This window comes from Lactuca virosa, chromosome 5 (genome assembly GCF_052849685.1).
Source record: "Lactuca virosa cultivar CGN04683 chromosome 5, Lactuca_virosa_CGN04683_v6, whole genome shotgun sequence".
In the NCBI taxonomy this organism is placed as follows: domain Eukaryota; kingdom Viridiplantae; phylum Streptophyta; class Magnoliopsida; order Asterales; family Asteraceae; genus Lactuca; species Lactuca virosa.
This window is the reverse complement of record NC_136430.1, coordinates 449916933-449939570: the sequence shown is the minus strand read 5'-3', so window position 1 is coordinate 449939570 and position 22638 is coordinate 449916933. Positions and strand designations below refer to the sequence as shown.

Below are 22638 nucleotides of genomic sequence, written 5' to 3'. Positions count from 1 at the left end.
ACTACGCGTCCATTACTATGATCCTACCCAACTAGAGTGGATGACTTTGAATTTCCTATGAGCTCTAAGGAATACATATATGTATATACATTTTGTTAAACAACTTGAGTATGTGTGTGATTTTCAGAGAAAGTGGAGAATATTCACAAGTGTATGCACACATATAAGTGTCAGGAGTAATACGTATGCACATAAGGGAGCAATTAACACACAAAGGTATTCCTAGGATTTTCTAAGTGTGAATTGCATGCAGTTGTGTGTGCATTTTATAAACTAGCATACGAGAGGACCCTAGAGGCTATAGACTAGGTCAAGGCAATTAACCTAATTCCCTATAGTCAAGGGCTCTGATACCAATCTGTCACACCCCGATCCTTGTCGGAATCGATCGAGGCGTGATATATTGTTCAAAGTCTCATGACAACTATGTTATAATATGATTAGATTCAATTAAGTACTAAGTATGCAAACAAGATCCACAACATACAAATACAAATCCAAATACGAACACCATTTATTACATCAAATTTAAATAGTCTTGTGGATTTCTAAGGCACAACCTATTTTTCATCAACTTCATTCTTCAAATCTGCATCATGGGTAAAAACAGGTCAACTACGAGAGTTGGTGAGTAATCTAATTTTAGTAGAGAAAATTGTGAAGTTGAAACCTTTATAATTGGAAATTTGTTTTCTTTTGAAGTCGGCAAACAATTGTATTTGAGATAACGGTTTATAAATCAAAAATTGATTAACAAATGATAACAACAACAATAAGTCCTCACCCTATATATACATATGTATATATATATAAAAATATATATAGGATGGAGCATCTAATCATCATACACACTCAACCACGTGCGATCAATCACCTTAGCGTCCCAAGGCGGGGTGGTCAACCCAATAGCGCTATTATTGTCCATAACGTACCTCAAGAATACGGGCATAGTCATGGAGATTAGACTAAAAATGGTAATGCACTACAAGTACATGTAGCGTAAACAAACAATAGTTATACAATTAATGACTCACGTATAAATGTCCCAACAATGTCTCAATTGTGATAAAACAATAAAATGAAGTTGGAATATATTAGAACCACATGATACACCCCAAGAGTATTGAAAATTATAAAGTATGGGGTAGATTACTCACATTAGTCCCAAAACGAAATGCGTGTGTCGTACGATAGACGGTTCGGGTCAAAATGGCGTAGAACCTAATATAATTAATAGTTTTGGTTTAGGAACTGCTAAACGAGAATAGAGTACTAATACAAATAATTAGACACATATTCTTATATTAGATGAATTAACAATAATTCATTTTGATTATAATATTAAGGTATTCATTTGTTAAATGAATTTTAAATTGAATTAATTACTTTGCATAATTAATTTATATTTTCAATTTAGGCCAGATTTTAATAATTTCTTATTAAAATAATAACTTACCCAATTATAATTATTTACAGATTTTAACAATTATTTATATGAAATAATCATTAAAATGCATTTTTACATGCTTAAATACTTAGGAAAATGGTTTTAAATAGTACACAGTATTGAAAAATTATGAAATTATTAGGAAATCATTATTTCATACAATATTAATTACTGTAAAATTTTTATATTTTTCTGAGCTGTTTTAGTATTTATTTAATACTTTAATGATTAAACAACAACAAAATTCGGGAAAAATACTAAATGATTTCCAAAAATTCTGTAAAATTAACCATAGTTTTATAACATGATATAGAGCTCAGTGTATAAGTTTCAGATATTTGTGACTATGGGAAGTATTTGTTTATATATTTCATTATTAATTAATCAATAAAATCATAAATAATAGTAGACATTAATATAAATGCATGAAACTTCATAAATTATGTTTAATCAATATATAGGTCATCCCAGAATTTTCTCAGAATTTATTGAATGCAAAAAGTATTTTATGTGAATTATTGCCCTACTTTATTGCAATAATTATAGTAATTCAATAAAAATAAGTTATTTTCTGAAAATTTCCAGAACTTCTTATTTTATTGATGGTATTCTGAGAAAAATCAGGTTTATGCATAAAATGAGTTTTAGATATATTGGTGGATTTAATTTGTTTCTTGTATGAATTTGAAACTTTTAACAACATACCTTGATGAATGCTTCAAGAGGGATGAAGATTTGAGTATAATAGATTGTTCTTGGATGGAATATTAGTATTTCTTGGAGGAAATTTTGAGATTGAGAGTGAGAGAAAGATTAGAGAAGGTTTAAGTGGTGAAGAGAATAATGTGTTGGGAGAAAAAGGAAAGGAAAGTGGATGGGAGGTGAGAGTGGGAGACCATGGGAATAATCTTTTTGCTTTTGGTGGTCTTCATAATTTCCCACTAACACAAGCATCTTTTACATAATTAATATAAGAGTTTTATAAAATTTAAAGTAAAGTTTATAAAAATAGAGTTTTATAAAATTTAATGTAAAGTTTATAAAAATGGAGTTTTATAAAAGATAGGTTATGATTTGATTATAACAATCTACTTTGATTTGAAGTTTAATTATAACATTCAAGTTTGATTCTTTTAATTTAATTAGAGCATTATACTTTGATTTGATTTTAATATGGTATCATAATTTAATTTGATTATAGTTATAACGTTGTACTATACTATGTTGCTATTAACGTCAATTTATATCGTAGTGTATGGGTTTTGATCCTATTAGCGTCAAGTAATCTTGAGTAGGGTTTGAATGAGATTGAGATAGGTTTCGTTTGTGATCTTTTTGAGTGTCCGGCTTCGCAACGCAAGGTCCATAGACCCCGTTAAGCCATGATTTAGTGTCCTACACAATCCCGATGATTGTGCAATAATGTTTTATCGCTTTGGTTCATTGTTTAGCACTGTTAAGGCTAAGGAAAATCAAACACATGAACTTTCCAAATGATGTTTTCTCATTAAAATAGCGAATTATACAGTGATTACATAACGTAAACCCTATCATACAAGGGTTAATGGAGTTGACCGGTTTGACTAGTTGACTTTGTTTGACTTTGACTTGACCGAAATTTGATGGTTGTCACAAGGACCCAACACAATATTCTACAATTGCGAAGAGGGATGCCGTAATCCAATTGTAAAATATTTGAAGGTAGGTAAATGACGATTTACCAATTTCCACCATGAAAAATGAAATAGATTATTAAGTTTTAATTGGATTTGAAATTCCTAGATCTTTGAGATTCATTGAATCTTTTCAATGGCATGTTTAAATCTCGATTGTGCCCTTCAAGTTTGTGATTGGGATGCCGAGGATCACAAACAAGTAGTGAATAATCATGCAAATTAGCTTGGTACACCCAATGTTACAAATCACCTAATAAATGTGCCGGTTAACCACACACGCTCCATTGATCTATGATTAACACCAAGTTAGCCTTTCCCACACATTGTCAGTCCTAGATTAGTGTGTCGGTTAACCACACACGCTCCACCAACGACTTAACAAGGTGCAAAGTGTAATTTCATGGATTAGCACCATTTCACATTTTCCTAAAGTAACTAAGATTGGGAATTTTTAATAAAGTTTAGTTACTTTATATTTTTTTATCATTATACTTTTAATGAGGGAGAATTAATGTCCTATCCTACCCGTTCGGCTAACGACCCTCCACCAGTCAAGGAAGCGGTGGGTGAGAGTAGACACCCATTAAACTACCATTTTATAGGCAGTAACCTTATACCCCCTTATAGGCCGGCTTCGTGAATGAGGCCTACTAACGGTAAGATCGAATTTATCTTATACATATATATATATATATATATATATATATATATATATATATATATATATATATATATATATATATTATTAAACTTATAATATTATAAAGTATAAGGGTTGAATTTTAACTTTTAAAACTCTAGGGTTTTGAATTAAAGTTTCATTTAATGAGACTTTTCAAATTCCAAAACTTGTGGGCAAGTTTTGAAATTTGTCAAAACTCTTCACATTCATAACCTATGAGTTTAATTTGATTTTAATGAAGAGACCTTTCATTTTCCATAACTTGAGGACAAGTTATGGAGGTCATTAAACATCATTTAGATCATTTTTCTAACAACTAAATTATCACATAATTCATGATCTAACTAAACTAATATGCAAGACAATTTCAAATCAACAATTTAAAAGCAACTTTGTTTATAATATAAAACAACAATTATTTTAAAAACTTTGACAATTATCTTGTGGTTGGATGAGTACAAGCACTACCATATCATAAAAAACATTTCCAATGATCCAAAACAGTTTGTGGTAGTGTTCCAAATCCAAACCAGGCCAAGAAACTCGAATTTCTGCACACAGAGCCTTCAACTCGTCGAGTACATGAACTGGACTTGGCGAGTTGCTCTGTTACTGAGTGGACTCGTCGAGTCTGTTCACGTACTCGGCCAGTTCACCAGTCAGAGGCAAAAAATTCGACTTTTTCAGCTTTGAAAAACTAGTAAGCATCAAATACAATGGAAAACAATCCTAGTCTCTAATACCACTGTTTGGTTTTGAGCACTATAACACTCCTATGGTGCACATGCAACCCTAAATGCTTTGGATCTATGTTTGCTCTATTATACATGCACTTTTTCTATTTTTCCAAAGCATTGTCCTAACTAGCATACATATTGCTATCTGAATAAAACATCTAGATAGATGACATACCTTTTGAAGGACTTGTAGTTCTTTCCCTTGAAAGCTTAAGCACCTCAAGTGTGATCCCTCTAATGGTTTACAGACACCAATATACAAGAGGATGATTTAAGAGAATAAGATATTTGTCTCAATGAGATGGTGCAACCGATTTTGGTCTATAGAGGGTTCTATTTATAGTGTTGGACATGCTAGGGTAACACTTGGTAATCCCTAATAACCCATGACTTTCCACATTCTCATGCTCCATGGGTTTAACCTCTATGGACTATCCATGGATTAGTTTAGCCCACAATCATGGATCATTAGCCCACACTACAAGAATGATTGATTTACATAATCAATCCTCATATATTTAATTAGTCTCTTTTGATCACAAAATTAATAAATTAATTCTTGATCAATACTAATTAAATAATTCTGTATTAATATATTATATTTGTAATATATTAATAAACCATAAATATCCTTATTCTCAAAATTCATCCTATCAAATTGCACTGGTGAAGGCAACCCAAAAGGACCATGCTACAATTGGGTCAAGTACATACCAGTTATAGTTATGGGCTTAGACACCAAATCCAACAATAAATACAAACAAGGATCAAGTAGGCATATAATACATACAACCAACAATCACACAACTCACTCCCGCCTACTAGTCCTCTCACAACACAATCCCACTACCAACTAACCTCCATGAAATGTGTAACCACAAGTAGCCAGATGTGAGATAGCCACCCGAACCGATGACCTTACTCTAGAGCCACAACCAAAAAAAGGAACAAGCAAGAAAGCCTAGTTCAAGAGTTCTCAGGCTATCCTACATGACCACAGACAATCCCTAGGGCACTCCATTAGATGACAACCAACAAGTATAGATTACATACAGATCCAACAGTGCACTATAGCATAGCAACATCCTACATACCAGGATACCGATCTAGCAGATCATTATAGCATGACAACATCCTATATACGAGGTTACCGATCTCACAGATCACTACAACATAATAACATCCTATATATCAGGATACCGATCTAACAGATCACTAGAGTATAATAAGATCCTTAGTATAAATAATCCATGGAATGCATGATCATAAATATTTAGAGGTGAGATAGCCACCCGGACAGGTGGTCCTACTCTAGAACCATAACCAAACAAGGAAAAGGTAAGTAAGCCTAGACCAAGAGTCCTCAGTCTATCATACATGACTATATATTATCCCTAAGGTATCCGTTTACTTACATATAACCAAAACTAGTGGGCCGACATTGGTGCCTTCGACCCATGGTACAATGAGGTGAAACTCATCTGAATCATGGAACTCTGAAAACTACGATACGACCCCTTTCCAGAACTGCTTGCTCCCGCATATCCACTAACACCAGAACCAGATAGAATCTCAATCAATAGTCCAAAATCCTCAAGTTTGACCTAAAGTCAAACTTGGTCAAAAGTCAACGGTCAACGGTCAATGAAAGTCAACGGTCAGTAGGCCCTCACGATGTGACCATCTATGGCTCACGTCGTGAGCCACTACAAGAAAAGATAATCGAGGCTGACCACGCTCACGACGTGACATGCATCTTCTCACGTTGTGAGATCCGTCTGAATGCTACATTTCTCTAAAAACTTCTTAATCCATTAAGCCACTAATCCATCTGTTCCAGGAGGCTTCCTAACACTCCAAGGATCATAAAAATTGATGTTTTAAGGTCTTGTATGTCCAATACAAGACATGAGATCAAAATGGGTTATTCATGGAGAAAAAGAGGATAAATTCTCATGCATGAACTCTAACATCATTCAAACTTCAGATCCTTGACATATAAGCATCTAGGGACCCTAAGGACCCATAAAGTTTCCAACTTTATGGAGTCTTTACACTCTAACTCTTAAGATCTTGGATAAATATGCATAAAACCTTAGATCTAACAACATGGAAACATAAAGCTTGGATCTTGATTAATTACATTGGTTCAGAAGGGTAGCTAAATGGTGCAAATGAAACTTCCAAGCTGCAACTATGCTTCCATGGTGATTCCTTCCTCTTCAAGTCACCAAAACTCCACCAAAAGCTCAAGAAACACAAGGAAGGGATAGGGTTAGGGTTTTACTGAGTTTAGGGACGAAGGAGGATGGTTTGGAAATCTAAAATGAAGTTTATGGGGTTTAAATATGATGGAAACCCTAAAAGATCGTGGGATTGGGCTGCAGTGCACCTCACGTCGTGAGCTCAGTTTAAATCAAAATCTTTATTGATCACTCCTCACGTTGTGACCCTTCAATGGTCACGTCGTGACCTTTCAATGGTCACTTCGTGAGCCCTCATTTTCCCTAAAAACCAGGCCTTTGACTCCTTGAAGCCCAACGTCGATCCGATCTGGAAACGGGGTGTTACATGAATGTTGGAGGGAATTAGAATGTGGCGTCGAAAGTTGAAAAGAAAGAAGATGATAAAAAGACAGAAGTAAAGTTGAAAGGAGATTCTGGCTACAATTGTAAACATTGCATTGGTCATAATCATTTTGCAAAGGATTGTTTGCTAAGGAAGATGGAAGAGAAGAAAGAGGAAGTTAAATATGAGGCTTATTACGCAAAATGACTCGAAGAAGTTCGAACCCAATCAAAGAATCTCTCGTTAGTGGCTAGAGGAAGTGATGATAATGATGGCACGTATCAAATCTAGTAGTCTGTCATTAATGTCACTTCGTTGGCTAAGGACAAAGATAATGTTGCTCAAATGTGAAATTAAATGATGAGTCCTCTTTGACAACCAAAACTTGTGATTTTCAAAAAGAAAAAGTTGATGTTGAGGATGTTACAAATAATTAAAGTGATAGTGATGATAATTCTTGTGAGAAAGAAATTCCTCAATTGGTCGAAACTCAAGTGTATGATGATACATAGGAATTTTCAAAGATTTTGACAGAAAAGGGAAAACATTATTTGGAAATGAATATTGTTCTTTATCCCAAGTGCATCAAGGGTCTTCCAAATCAAGTGTTTGTGACGAAATGGAATGCTGATAAAATTGAACCTAAAATAAATGAATTGCTGAAAGATGATAATCAAAATGTGACTAATGAAGGTTTTTACTCAATTCAAAATATGGAGGAAAACATGTTATACAAAAGATCACATGTTTTTCAACGTCAAAAGAGTCAACAATCTTTTACCAAAGAAAATGAAAAGAAATGTAACAAAGTTTGGGTTGTGAAAACAGAAAAATCAAAAGTCGAAAGTAAAATTGTTGAAAACATTGAGAAATCTTTTCCTAATGATTCTAGTAATCAAAAGGCAAAAGTTCAAGATTTCAAATTTGAAGAAAAATCAGATTCTCAAAGGGTTAGTTTTAAAACTCAAAATGGAAAATTTCAAAATCAAAATGAAAAGGTTGAAAAATATGATTTGAAAAATAAAATTTCTGGAAAGAAAGCACGAAACAAGGTTCATTAGAAACAAAAAAGGAAAAGAAAAAAAAAGCAAAATTTTTGAGATTCAAAGATAAACAAGATCCTGAAAAGAAGTTTTCACAAACATCAAATCCTCATACTTCAAAACATTTCTCTCAAAGAAATTTGATCAATGGGCAAAGGAATGTTGGAAAGAAAAACGGGTTTTCATCAAAAGTGAATGTTGTTGAGAAAGCAAATGAGAAAATGGATAAGAATAGTTCAAAACTAACTCAACAGTATGAACAAGAAAGTTTTCATCAAAATTATGTTGAGAAAAATGTTCAAAAGGTGAAAGAATTTCAAATAAATGAAATAAAATCACAAAATCATTTTTAGAACAATGCACAAAGGATTTTTTCTCAAAATCGAAAAGTTTTTCAAAAAGATTCCCGGTTTGGTTATCAAAATCGATATCAGAATCGTTTTCTACAACGACCTCAAAAACCATCTTTGTCACAAATGGGTTTTACAAAAATGAAAAATGTTGTGAGAACCAATGTTCCATGTAAACCTTATGATCCATATTTTTCAAATCCGGTTTCCAAGCACAAAACGAATGTGTCTTTTGTTAAAGGGAGAAATGACACGAAAATTTTCAATCATTGGTTAGAGGGGAAAGGGAGACAATTCTAGTCGACAAAGTATTCTCAAGCACAAGTCAAAGAGGCTTTTGAGAATTACTCTAATGATTCCTTAAATGGAAGTACTTCCTCTCAAGAATCAGTGTCGAAAGTATCAAAATGGAAAAAGTCAAAACAAAAAAAGTTGATGTATCACTAGGAAAGGTTGAAAAAGAGAAACTTAACGTTGAAACTTCACCATTGCATGAATACATATCAATTCCTAAAGCTGATGAAGTTGACTAAGTTGACAAAATTAAAGCTAAAGTTTGAAATTGGATTTTTAACTCTTCATTGCATAATTCATTCCAAACTAATTTACAAGGAACCAAAAGGTCTTAGGGACCTAAATCTCTCTAATTGATTGCAGGTACTATGTGGTGAGTAATATGATGAAACTGGTATATCGATAGTGGATGCTCGCGTCGCATGACTGGGAGGAAGGAGAATTTGAGAGATTTTCGTTCGTTGGAAAATGTTGGTGTTGTAAAGTTTGGAAACAATTAAAAGTGCAAATTGAGAGGATATGGAAAAGTAACAAATGGAAATTTCACGGTGAAACGAGTTACGTATGTCGAACGGTTGAAGCATAACATGATAAGCGTATCTTAACTTGTAGTTGGAACAGGAAATCAAGTTCTTTTCGAAGAGGAGGGAAGCATAATCTCAAATAAAGAGACGAAAATTTTTTTGTTGAAGTCAAAGCGAAAGGGTGATATGTTCACTCTCGAGATGAAAGCTATATTAGGCATACCTTCTGTGTGCTTACTATCAAAAGCTTCTTCAGATCTCAGTTCGTGATGGCATCGATGTCTTTCTCATATTAATTTCAAAAATCTAAACAAACTTGTTCTTAATGATCTTGTTTGTGGTTTACCTGTTTTGAAATTCGATAATGATCCGTTATGTGCAACTAGTGAATAGTGTAAACAACATCGTCAAGTTCCTCCAATCACAATTGATTCAAAAATCATTGAACCGTTGGAACTCTTTCACATTGACTTGTGTGGTCCTTCGATTGTTGAGTCTCTAAATAAGAAGAAATGCATACTTGTTATTGTTGATGATTTTTCACGATTTACTTGGGTTTTCTTTCTTAGACAGAAATCGGAAACGACTCAAGTGATGATTGATTTTATCAAAAACATTGAACTGAGTTTGAAAAAGAAAGTACGTAAGATAAAAAGTGACAATGGAACTAAGTTCAAAAATCAAATTTTAGATTCGTTTTTGACTGAACTGGGAATTTCACACAACTTTTCATCTCCTTACACAACACAACAAAATGGTGTTGTCGAAAGGAGAAATTATTCCTTGTGTAAAGCGGATAGGATGATGCTTACATACGCTATATTAGTCGTAAAAGGTTATTATCAACAAGAGGGAGTTGATACAAACAATAAAGATTATATCTTGAAGTTTCGACTATGCTCACTAAGGGGAGACTATAGAATTGAAAGTAGTAGTGAGTATTCGAAAGTTGTACCTTTAGGTTTCATGTCTGTAAGTAACGAGAGTTAAGCACTTTCGTTTGGTTATCTATTTACAAGGCACTTTAAGTTTCGATACTTACTGTCGAGTCCTTTTATTTTTTTGTTATCTGATGCACCCTATAAATAGGGTAAGTACTTAGGTCTAGAGTAACAAACATTCTCTGATTTTCACTTTGTACTCAAAAACTATGTACTCATTCCAAATATAATCGGAGCTAAATAGATCTTATTTAGATCTTTGTGTTCGTTATTGCTTTCATAGATGTGATTGTTTCAAACATTAATTCAAACACTATTCGGAATGAATTTCGTTTAAGAAATAGTTTTGGATTGATAAGAAAAAAAACTTCTTGTTACATATTCCAAATCAAAAATCTCAGAAGGGCCCAAACAAGTTTAGGTTCCTATATTGGTGTAAGTTTTGTAGGTTATTCATGACGAACAGTACGATTCGGAATGGTACATTAATAATGACTATTCTCGTCACATTATTGGAATAAAATCACAATTACGAGAGTTTTGAACTTTGGAGGATGTTGGACGTTTAAAATATGGAAAAAATGCATCTGGAGAAATCAAAGGATATGGAATGATTACAAATGGATAATTCACAATTCGAAAGGTAACATATGTAGAAGGCTTACAATACAATCTAATTAGTGATTCAAAACTTGTTGTAGGTACTAGTCTACAAGTCTCATTTGATGAACATGCTTCGTAGATAAAACATGTTGAAACAAAGAGAAAAAGAGAATTATATAAATTGGATATGAAACCAATTGAAGGGAAACCATCCATTTGTTTACTTTCGAAAGCTACTGATGTAGATAGTTAGTTATGTCATCGGACATTATTACATCTAAACTTCAAAGACGTTAATAAACTTGTTCTTGGTGACTTATTTTGTGGTCTTCCAATTCTAAAATATGAAAAAGACCATTTGTGTGCTGCTTACACAACTTGTGAACTGGGAAAGCAAAATCGGAAAAGCTATTCTTCTGTTATGAGTACTAAAAATAATGATCCTCTTAAATTACTTCATATTGATCTGTGTGGTCAATATTTTATTGAAAGCATTGTTGGTAACAAGTACATTCTAGTTATTGTTGGTGATTTGTCTACATTTACATGTGTTTATTTTCTTAATAATAAATCTAAAACCACTTAGAAAATGATTGACTTTGTGGAGCAAGTGACATTTCAACTTCGAAAGCCTACGAGAAAAATATGAAGCGATAACGACACTGAACTCAAAAATAAAGCTTTTGAGGAATTTCTGAAAAAAAGGGAATAAATCACAATTTTCATCACCATACACACCTCAAAAAAATGGAGCTCTTGAAATCCGAATCCGATCTCTTTGCGAAGCTGCTAGAACTATTCTTTCATTTGCACATTTACCTCTTTATTTTTAGACAGATGTTATTAGAATTACATTCTTCACTCAAAACCGGTCTTACATTATCAAACAATTTTTAATTACTCCATATGAAATATTGAATAATCATAAACCTACTATGAAAATTTTTCATGTGTTTGGATCCAGGTGCATTTTTTTCAATTCCAAAGAGCATCATAGAAAATTTGATGAAAAGGCCGATGAAGCTATTTTCATAGGATATTCTCTCACATCAAAAGCCTATAGGGTTCTCAACAAGAATTCTTGGAAGATTGAAGAAAGTTATTACTTATATTTGATGACATATTCATCAAATATTTTTCATGAAGAAGTGATTCCATGTGAAGAGATTTTTCCTCAACAATGTTCTAATACTTCTCAAATTACATCTATTGATGATGATTTTATTTAATTCTTTGATGAACCTGAAAGTGCTATTAATTTCGAAGCAAAGGCTGATGATAATCAGGGAGATGAATTGTTGAAGCTTATTGATCAAGCAATTAATCATATTGAACTTTAAGTCGAGGAGGAGCCTTTAATATCAAATTCGTACACTTAGATTGCAAATGAATTTTCTTCTCAAAATGATTATGTTTAGGGGGAGACTGTTTCTATTATGAATAATAAAACTGATAGGGCGGGTGTTCCTATTCTGACTGCTTATTTTGAAGGGGAGCACAGTGTTCCGATTACACATTCATGTGAAGGTGAGCCAGTTCAATTCAAAACACCACATGGTGGTGCTCATATCTAAGGGAGAGTCTGACTACTGAAGATAATGGTTATTATTTTGAAACTGTAGCAGTCAATTATGAAGTTATTCCTGAATATGATCCTAATTATCCTCCATTGGTAAAATGGATGAAAGATCATCCGAGAACACAAGCTATTGGCAATCCGTCCACTGATATATTGACTCGTGCACAACAAAAGGAAATGCAAGATTTACTTAATATAAATTCGGATTATTGCATGTTTCACTCATTCACTTCAAAGATCGAACCGAAGACAATGAAAATTACTCTTGATCAACATGTTGGTTCAAGCTAATTGATTAGATTTTTTTATTAATAAAATCGGGGAAACATAATAAAATATGATCGGTTAATGTCTCATACTAATCTTATTCCTTTTTAATGATAGTTTTTTTTAATTCAAATTAATAGGTGTGAACTTGGGTAAGGAAACAACATTAAACTTTTACAACTACAAGAACAAAAGTATCTCAAAACATCATCTTTTGAATTCAAGTGGCAAAAAATGAAAGGTCTAGTATGCTCAAGAATTATATTAAAGTGATATTGCTAATTAACATATGATACTAATGTGTCACACTAACAACAACTTGATCTAATTGATTATTTATTAGAAATTGATTTTAAAAAAATATTCAATAAAACTCTTATATAATTACATGGGAAATTATTTATTTCATGGAAATACTAATTTTTATTAGCAAGTAATATAACATATTATTTCATAATATATGAACTAATAAGTCATGTACACCATTTTGGATTAGGTAAGTTTTTTGTCTTTTAGCAAAAGACAAAGTTTATATCTTATAAAATTTGAGTTTATAAAATATAAACTCTTTCTTCTCTTTCTTATCATTATGGCCGAAAATGATGATAGATAAAGAGGGATGACCTTTCACTTAGTTTATTAAAAAGAAATGAAGCATGGTGCATGCATGGGGATAAGCTTGTCTAAAGTGCTTATTGGATAAGGACCTTTAGATTAAGTTCATGCTTTAAATAGGTAGCGTCTTGCACTTTTGTGGGTGTTCTTTTCTTCACATGGCCTAAAGTATCTAGCCATACTCCATCTCTTCTCTTGCTTTTGAAGTTCTTGAAGATTGTTGCTTGCATTCTCTCTTTAAGTCATACTTTTGTTTTGGCTTAAAGCTTAAGAGTTGTAACTAGCATTACATCAAGTTGAGTCATTGTTGGTGTCTCAAAGGTTCCACATTCTTCATCAACTTCCAAGCCTCCTAAGAGGATCCAAAGAACAACAAAGGTTGTTATTTCTTCATCCTTTCTATGGTTGGTATTTTAATCTTTCTATAACTTGCAAGAAGATCCTTGGTGGGTATAAAATGTTATGTTATGTTCAAAATTATAAGTCTTCCGTTGCCATATTTTTCTAGTTTATGAAACTATTTTTGAACTAAAACCCAACAACAAAAACAATATGAGATCAATGGAGTCAAGGTTGCACATCGTGTAAATATTGATGTTCCAGTAAAAGTGTGGGTAGAAATCGTTGGTATCTATGATGTTCTTATGTTTAATACTAGATATTGGTAATTATACGCTAACTCATCAAAATACATGTCAAGAAATGTATATGTTTTTTATTTTATGGCTAACTTATATCTGGGCCTATGCCACGTTTACAAAGTATTATCCTCTTGCTTTTTCCAAAAGGAGGAAGTCGTTCCTGCTCCAGATTTCTTATAGAAGGGTTGAAATTGGAAGTTTCTTATTTGATGAATCCCTTAAAAATTTCGAGGTACGAACCATTAATAGCTATACAATTCTGTTTATTTATTATTTTTTTTACTTTCATGGGCATTATACTTAATCTCGTAAACAATCTATGAGCGCTTCTTTTTTTACTTAGTGCATAAAAACCAAATTAACACCTAAAATTTGTAATACAAGGCTTTTTCTGTCACTCCTAAATTGTTTTACTGAACATAAAAAGAATAACAGTATATAAGTGTTTCATTTCTACTTAATGTGGAAAGAACAACTTAATAGAGAGTGAATAATTACTCCTAACCTTTTTTTGAATTTATACATAAAAGAACAGTCCATTATTAAACTATACACGAGTGCTCCTAAAGTCTTTAGAGGTCTTGATACATGGAAAATAGAAACAGTCACGAAGAAGGTAGTAAAAAGTTTAAAGATTTTAATCATTCATTTCTAAATTTACACATAAATATTATGTCTTTTTATGTGTTATTTTAATTATTTGGTTGTTGATTACAATATCTATATTCTTAAGATCGGAATCTACAAGTAGAGTTGATTTCGTAGATGGGTTTTTATTGCATACCAGGTGTTTGTATCCTAAATTGCATACTATTAATTAAGCATGTTTTGTGCATATAAGAGATGATTGGTTGTTCATTTATTGTAGTTTGAATGGACAGTTGATATCATCTGGATACATTCTCATGCTATCTGGTAACTAAGTAGAGTTTATTATATCCTGATTTTAACAGTTTACATGCACTTGAACATGTATATATGTAACTGGATGTCACTGAATAAGGTAACTCTTATGTAACATTTTGTATTTTCTATCATGAGCGAATAGATTCTCAATATCATGGTTAAGAATATTTGGAATTATAGTGTTAAAATTAGGAATGTACTAGCCTCCTACTTTAATTGTTACTACTACAACATTGTGCTTTGAAAAATCCACCCAAGTATAGCAAGTCCGTTTTAATACAAAGCATCTTCACAAAAAGTATTGCTTAAACTTCAGCCGCAACGTGCGATCTTAAAACCTGCGTTGGTAGTTTTAACACATGATTGATTATTATGTATATATATAGTTTATTTAGGTAGATGATCATATTGACAGGGTTTAGAGAATAATATGGAAAGAAGTATGATTGGAAAACATACAAAGATCTATTTGTGGTGCATGTATTTATATTGAACGAGAAAAAGGCTGGCGCAAATTTTTTAAGATGTCAATTTATTTATAGTTTTCATTATGTTCATGTTAGTATTCTTAAAAGTTATTGTATGCTTCAAAGTTTGCAAAAAACAATCTTGCAAACTTTCATGTAGCTTCTATTTATATGAATTCATGAACATTGTTTTCTTTTAAAAACTAAAACATTATATATATATATATATATATATATATATATATATATATATATATATATATATATATATATATAAAAGATGATTCCTTATTTGGGTATAATTTTTGTTTATAACTTTAAATATTAAACGACTTTGTGACAAAAGTTTTTTTTTTATCAATTTCGACTATATTTGTAACCTATCTATCTAAAATTTTAGCTTCACTTTCACTTATTTGTTGTATAATTATATTCTTGTGCAATGCACGGAAATACGTCTTGTGTGTACGTGTGTTTGTATATATATATATATATATATATATATATATATATATATATATAGCGAAAAGTGAATATACGTTTAAGGGTATATAAACTTAGGTACCCAAATACACCATAATACGTCATTTGGTTTGATATATATATATATATATATATATATATATATATATATATATATATATATATATATATATATATATATATAGAGAGAGAGAGAGAGAGAGAGAAATATTTATAATTATACATATTTTTATTTATTGTTTTAAATTAACATATTCATAAAAAGTTTATATTTATTTGTATATGAAAATAATTGATAAATGCAAATGTGTTATTTTTAGTTGTTACATTTTCATGATTTTAGGTTGTTATGATTTCTTTATTTTTTATATATTATTCTCTATGTTTAAGATTTTGTGATTTGTATTTTTAATATTTGATTTTTACATTGTAGTCAACTCATATCTTCTATATCTTCTATCATTTCTATAAAACTGATCATTATTGTATAGATGTACTATATGCATTTATTACTAACAAATTCTTAGAACAAAACAAAAAACATAAAATAATAAGGATGTTTTTATAATTAAAATCTAGTTTAGTTTTTTTACCGTTTCTTTTTAATTATTACATTAGAATTGAATACATTATCATGTTGTAAAAAAATCTCAATTATATATATTTGAATGAAATATTCATAAATAGTTATATTTTTATAATTATTAAATACCTGACGGTATGAATGACGGTATAATTTTTTTTATATGGATGAGAGATCAACCACAATAAAGATTAAAACCATAAGGACCTCCTATGAGGACAAAAAAACACTTTGAGACTAAAGCCCAAATTTTTAAAAACCACACCGGACCACTTATGAAGTTTTGTGATAAATAAATCTTCAAAAATTTTAAGGGATAATGGCTTAAAAAGGTAATATATTTTTTGATTTGTATATATTTGGTCACTGAGTTTTTTTTCGTCTATATTTACCCCCTTCAACTTGTTAAACTGTATATATATATTCAGTCCTTATGACCGACTACCCGAGGTTAGCCAGTAACAATGACTTAATAGGACAATATATTTCTCATTTTGTACACATTTATTCCTTATCATTTTTGTACACATTTAGTCCTTAATATTTTTTGTTTCAAAATAAGTCCTTTTTGTTTTTGTACTCATTCAGTACCTATGAATGATTTTTTTATGTTTTTCTCATGACATCTTATGTGGGACAATCATTGATGAGATGTTTGGGGCTGTTGAAGCTTATCTCCATCGCGATCTCGACTGCTTGATTGTGTAGGTCTTGTGGTTTGGCTTAAGTCTTGTTATGTGAACATCATAACTTCTTCATATGATATCAGCTTTTAATAATCTTTATATCCACGTGTTCATTTTTTAGTCTACTACAACTTTCATTAAAATTACTCCCGTTAAAATGTAATATATTTTTACTTATGATTTTATAAATAAAACATCCATACATGCATTCATAAAAAAACTTAAGGATATAAAGATCGTAAGTAAAAATATATTACTTTTTAACGGGAGTAATCTAAACGAAATTTGTAGTAGACTAAATTACGAACGCATGGATATAAAGATCGTTAAAATCTGAGATTGTATGAAGAATATATGATGTTCAGAACACATAACCTAAGCAACCAAGTAGTCGAGATCACGATGGATATTAGCATCAAAAGCCCCAAACACCTAATTAATGATTGTCCCACGTAAGATGTCGTGAGAAAAACCTTAACAAATCATTGATAAGTATTGAATGAGTATAAAAACAAAAATGACTTATTTTGCAAATATATATATATATATATATATATATATATATATATATATATATATATATATATATATAGAGAGAGAGAGAGAGAGAGAGATATATATATAGGTTCAGGTATTCAAAGTAATTATTGTGTGGTTGTAAGAATCATTGTGGACCAATCATTTCAAATTTAATTAATTTGATTTTTTATTAATAGATAAGGGTATAATAGTAATTTTGTATATTCATTAAATAATATCCTTAATTATAATCCCATTTTTTATGGAAACAATTAAATTCAAATAAAAAATATCCAACTTTTAATCTTTTATATATATATATATATATATATATATATATATATATATATATATATATATATATATATATATATATATATATATATATATATATTATCTCTTAAGCTGATATCTCTTCAACTCGTTATATCTTCAAAACCCTAATTTCTTCAAAGCCGATATCTCTTCAACTCGTTATATTCAAAGCCAATATCTACCACTTGCCCTCCGATGTCAAGTTCTTCATTCTTCACGCCGATGTTGGTGTTCTTGTGGTGATCAGAAGATATCCACAGGCGATTACCACATGATGATGTCGATTACATCTGTGGTGTCGATCCAAGGATGAAGATCTGGGTGTTGAAGATCAAAACAATTAGTGACTCAAAACTGGCGATTGAATCATCTTTGACTCAAGAAATTGGGGAAAAGAAGAAACCCCTATCAGATTGCCCTTCGTCCGAATCATCTTTGACCCAGGTTAGCAATTCCAGTTGATTCAGTTTCTTTGTTTCTTTTTCCATGATCAAATCATTTGAAGCTCTGAATTTCTAAATGGGTTTGAACCCCGTTTTGTTGAATTATCAAAAAAATTCCATTAGAGAAGAGATTTATAGCATTAAATTGGTGTCACACACGTTCTTGTTGACTTGTTCTATCATGTTTTGAGAACTGTAGCTACTTCAAGATGGAGGAGGATCATGAACATGTCAAGGATGCACTACCCCTAATATTACCGGGTAATGATTTATACCCTAAAAAACATAGGATGCATGAAAGGCTATACGTATTTTGTATAGGACTGTAGGTTTAGTTAAAGAAGATACATTTGTTTTAAAACATGATATGTGATATATGTTTTGACTTATACAAACATTAATTAATTGGGAAAGGATGAAAGTGAAGGCCATAACTCACATAAATCCAATAAAGCTTGTAGTTTTAAGATAATCTAGCAGTGTATCTTCTATTATGATTTTGGACATAATCGAATGTTGTGCAATACTATCCATTGTGTGGGTTCCTAGAAAGACATATTGAAATAGATGGATTTGATATTTTATTTTAATCTGTTCAATTTGAAAATGTTTGCAGGCTTTGAGAAAACAAGGCTTATGAGGTAATTCCAATTTGTTTTACTTGCTAAATGCAAGTTGAAAGTTAGGGATTTGATTTTTTTATTTCTTTTTCACATAATGATCAGGTTAAGTAAAACTTATGACGTAATTCCAACATAATGCATACGGTAATTGAATCTTGAATTCCAATTCTATTGGAATGGAATCACAAATTCCAATTCTGTTGGAATGGAATATGGATATTTTCTCACTGATTTATGCATGTTCTACAATTCTTGGTTATTGGTTTTGGTGCAATTCACAAGTCCACATATTTTTCCAAAGGAATTTAGTTTTTCATTTTTCATTTGCTAATGCAATATTTGATTCTAAACTACAATTTGGTTTTGTTTTCACAGAAGTTGATGCTTGAAGAACGGACCACAAAATTGAAAGTGATTCTAAGCAACATTATTCATTTGGAATGTATTAGTGTCTTTGTTAGATTTTGATGTTTTCTTTCCCGATTTGAAAGTTTTTTTTAGTTTTATTCTTTAACAATAAATGTAATTCTTAGCAATTGTTACATGTATTCTATAAAAATTAATGTAATTTTTGTTTTTATTCTTCAATTGATGGTTCAATAATTTGTTATTCTACAAGAAGTTTTTAAATTCATGATCAAGAAATAGGTTCAAGAATATTTTTATTATTTATGGTTCAAGAATATTTTTATTTTTGAATATACTCATAAACATATTCTGTGAGAATGTCCGAATTAAAAGAATTATAATTCGTAAAATCGGATTTTTAAAATTAACAGAATCTATGATCCCTTAAAATATGCAATTTTCCTTTATTATATCTATATTAATTGACTAAAATACCCTTGTAATTAAATTAGATTGTATTTTTCAATTATATTTAATTCAATAATATGTATTAATCACTTTCTTAAAATAAGTAAAATGATTGGTCCACAATCATTCCTACATCCACACAATAATTAGTTAGAATAGAATAACCTAGACCTATATCTATATACTAGTTTATAACCCGTGAGAACCACAGTTACAAAATTAATTAAATTTTTATAGTAAAAACTCAAAATTATTAATTAATTATTTTATATAATTTATTAATTAAGCGATTTTTTTAGTTATATAATTTTTAATCATTGATTTAAATAAATATGTGAAAGTATATCATTTTATAATTTGTATTAATTTTATTTTAATTGTTATTAATTTATATAATTAGAGTGGAAAAATTTTAAATTTGAAATTTGAAATTGAGTTGACAAGTGGCATTAATTAATTAGGAGACATAATAGGGTGACACATGACAAAAAGAGAATACAATATGCATTAATTAGGAGGTCTAATAGAATAACACATGTCAAAAGGAGAATAAAACTATTCTTTTGTTAGAATAGGGATTAGGGATTAAATGTGTACAAAAATATTAAAGACCAAATGTGTACAAAAATATTAAGGACTAAATGTGTATAAAAATATTAAGAACTAAATTTACACAAAATGAGGAATATATTACTTTATTAAGTCATTTTTACCGGCTAACCTGGAGTAGTCGGTTATAAAGACTGAATGTGTATAGTTTAACAAGTTGACGTGGTAAATATGGACAAAAAAAAAACTCAGCAACCAAATATGTATAAATCGAAAAATATATTACACTTTTAAGTTATTATTCCTCTTATTTTTTTTTTAAATGTTACAACTTTTGTCCCTAATAAATGTGGGAGTGGGGTAAAGGCAAAATGATCATATTTAATAAAGTAAGAGCCAAAGGGTTAGTTTTAACAGTCAAGGAACGTGGAGTGCAACGAAAGATAACCACAATGACCAGTAATGTTACAAAATCAATAGTAGAACCATTAGTGTAAATTGGAGCAAACTGAAGGGACCAAATGTATAATTTACGTAAAATTAACAAACCTAGAAAAAGTTATTTTAAATATATTTAGATACATAACAAGTGTGCAAGTCTTGTCTCATCAAACGTATAAAGGGCAGAAATTTGAAGGATATGACATTTCACACGTTGTATGTAAAGTCACTTCTCATTTCTTGCTTCCTTTCCTTTTTAGTGAGGACACTATGTACCTATATTTATACATTTTTTATTTCTCTAGACCTAATTATATAATAGCAGCATAGCACTTTTATCTTATTAATTAATGATTTAATTAAACACATTTTTTACACTTTTTTCAGGACAAGCGTGCTGTATAACTTTAAGTGACACTGCCAAAAAAGAAAAAATAAGGTTGGAGAAAAATAGTTTTCAGCAAAAATTTATGGACAATGCAAATCAAAAGTACTAAATAATGGATAACTTGGCGATTGTAGTGAATCAAATATATGAACACGGCAATTTATATCATTAGAAGAAAAAATATCTTTAAAAAGGAAAAAAAAAAAAAAAAAACGTAATTCATATAAGGGATTGAAAATAATATTTGCGATAGGTTTTGCCAGATGGAAAGCCACATGCTTAATATGGATATTGACTAATTCTAATAAACTATTAAGACTAACTTCTAACGTTTAAACCAACCATTCCAAAATACATGGCAAAGTAAGCTTTTGTAGTTTACTAAATGACAAACCAAGTAGTAATAGTAATAATAATAATAATAATAATAATAATAATAATAATAATAATAATAATAATAATAATTTTTAAATCAATTATTCTTAGAATAAACCTAAAATTTGTTAATGTTATAGGAAAAATAAATTGATATTTAGATTGTGTTCCTCATTTTAGTTTATAAACTATTTTATGAATTAAAATGGTTTACAAACTAAAATGATAGTTTATTAACTAATAAACTAGTATTTTAATTGAATTAATAATTTAATTAGGTATATTTTTAAACTTTTTTCAGCACAAGTATGACGTATAACTTTAACTGATAATATTTACAAAGTTTTAAGTGGCACTGCCAAAAAAAAAAATAAGGTCAGAGAATAATAGTTTTAAGCAAAAATTTATGGACAATGAAAATCAAAAGTACACAAATAATGGATAACTTGGCATTATTAGCGAATCAATATATGACCATGGCAATTTATATCATTAGAAGAAAAATATCTTTGAAAAAAAAAAAAAAAAAAAAAAAAAACTTAATTCTTGTAAGGGGTTGAAAATAATCTTTAAGAAGTGACATTAACCCAATATGGTATTAGTCTATTTTGAAGAGACTTTGCCTTTTAATGCGGACATTGAGAAATTCTATTAACTTTATGATATTGACGTCTCTACAAAGTAAATTTCCATAGCTGACTAAATGGCACACCAAATAATAATAATAAAAAGGGGTGCAACACGAGGACTTCCCAGGGGGTCACCCACCTAGTACTACTCTCGTTCAAGCACGCTTAACTGCGGAGTTCTGATGGGATCCGGTGCATTAGTGCTGGTATGATCGCACACATCCTAGTACTACTTTCATTTGTCCAGACAAAGGAGTGGAGTACATCAAGTCGTTGGCACACTTTTGGATTAAAAGCAGAGGCGATGGTGGTTCTTGCAGGCGGGATGAATGGAAACTCTCTCCATTTGTTGATTTTTGAAATTGTAATTGTCATAGTACTGGCCATAAAACTTCTATGTTTTTCTGTTGTTCTTCGGTTTCCTTTCTAGTTACTTTCTAGATGGGTT

The 22638-nt window shown here is 30.5% G+C and overlaps 1 non-coding gene across 1 annotated transcript; it reads right to left on the bottom strand.

Moving 5' to 3' along the window:
• Positions 1 to 22292: 22292 nt before the first annotated feature.
• LOC145118203 (5S ribosomal RNA) lies at positions 22293 to 22410 on the bottom strand. Its single transcript, XR_013713170.1, has one exon. It is a non-coding gene; the product is annotated as a 5S ribosomal RNA (ribosomal RNA).
• Between the last annotated feature and the right edge of the window lie 228 nt (positions 22411 to 22638).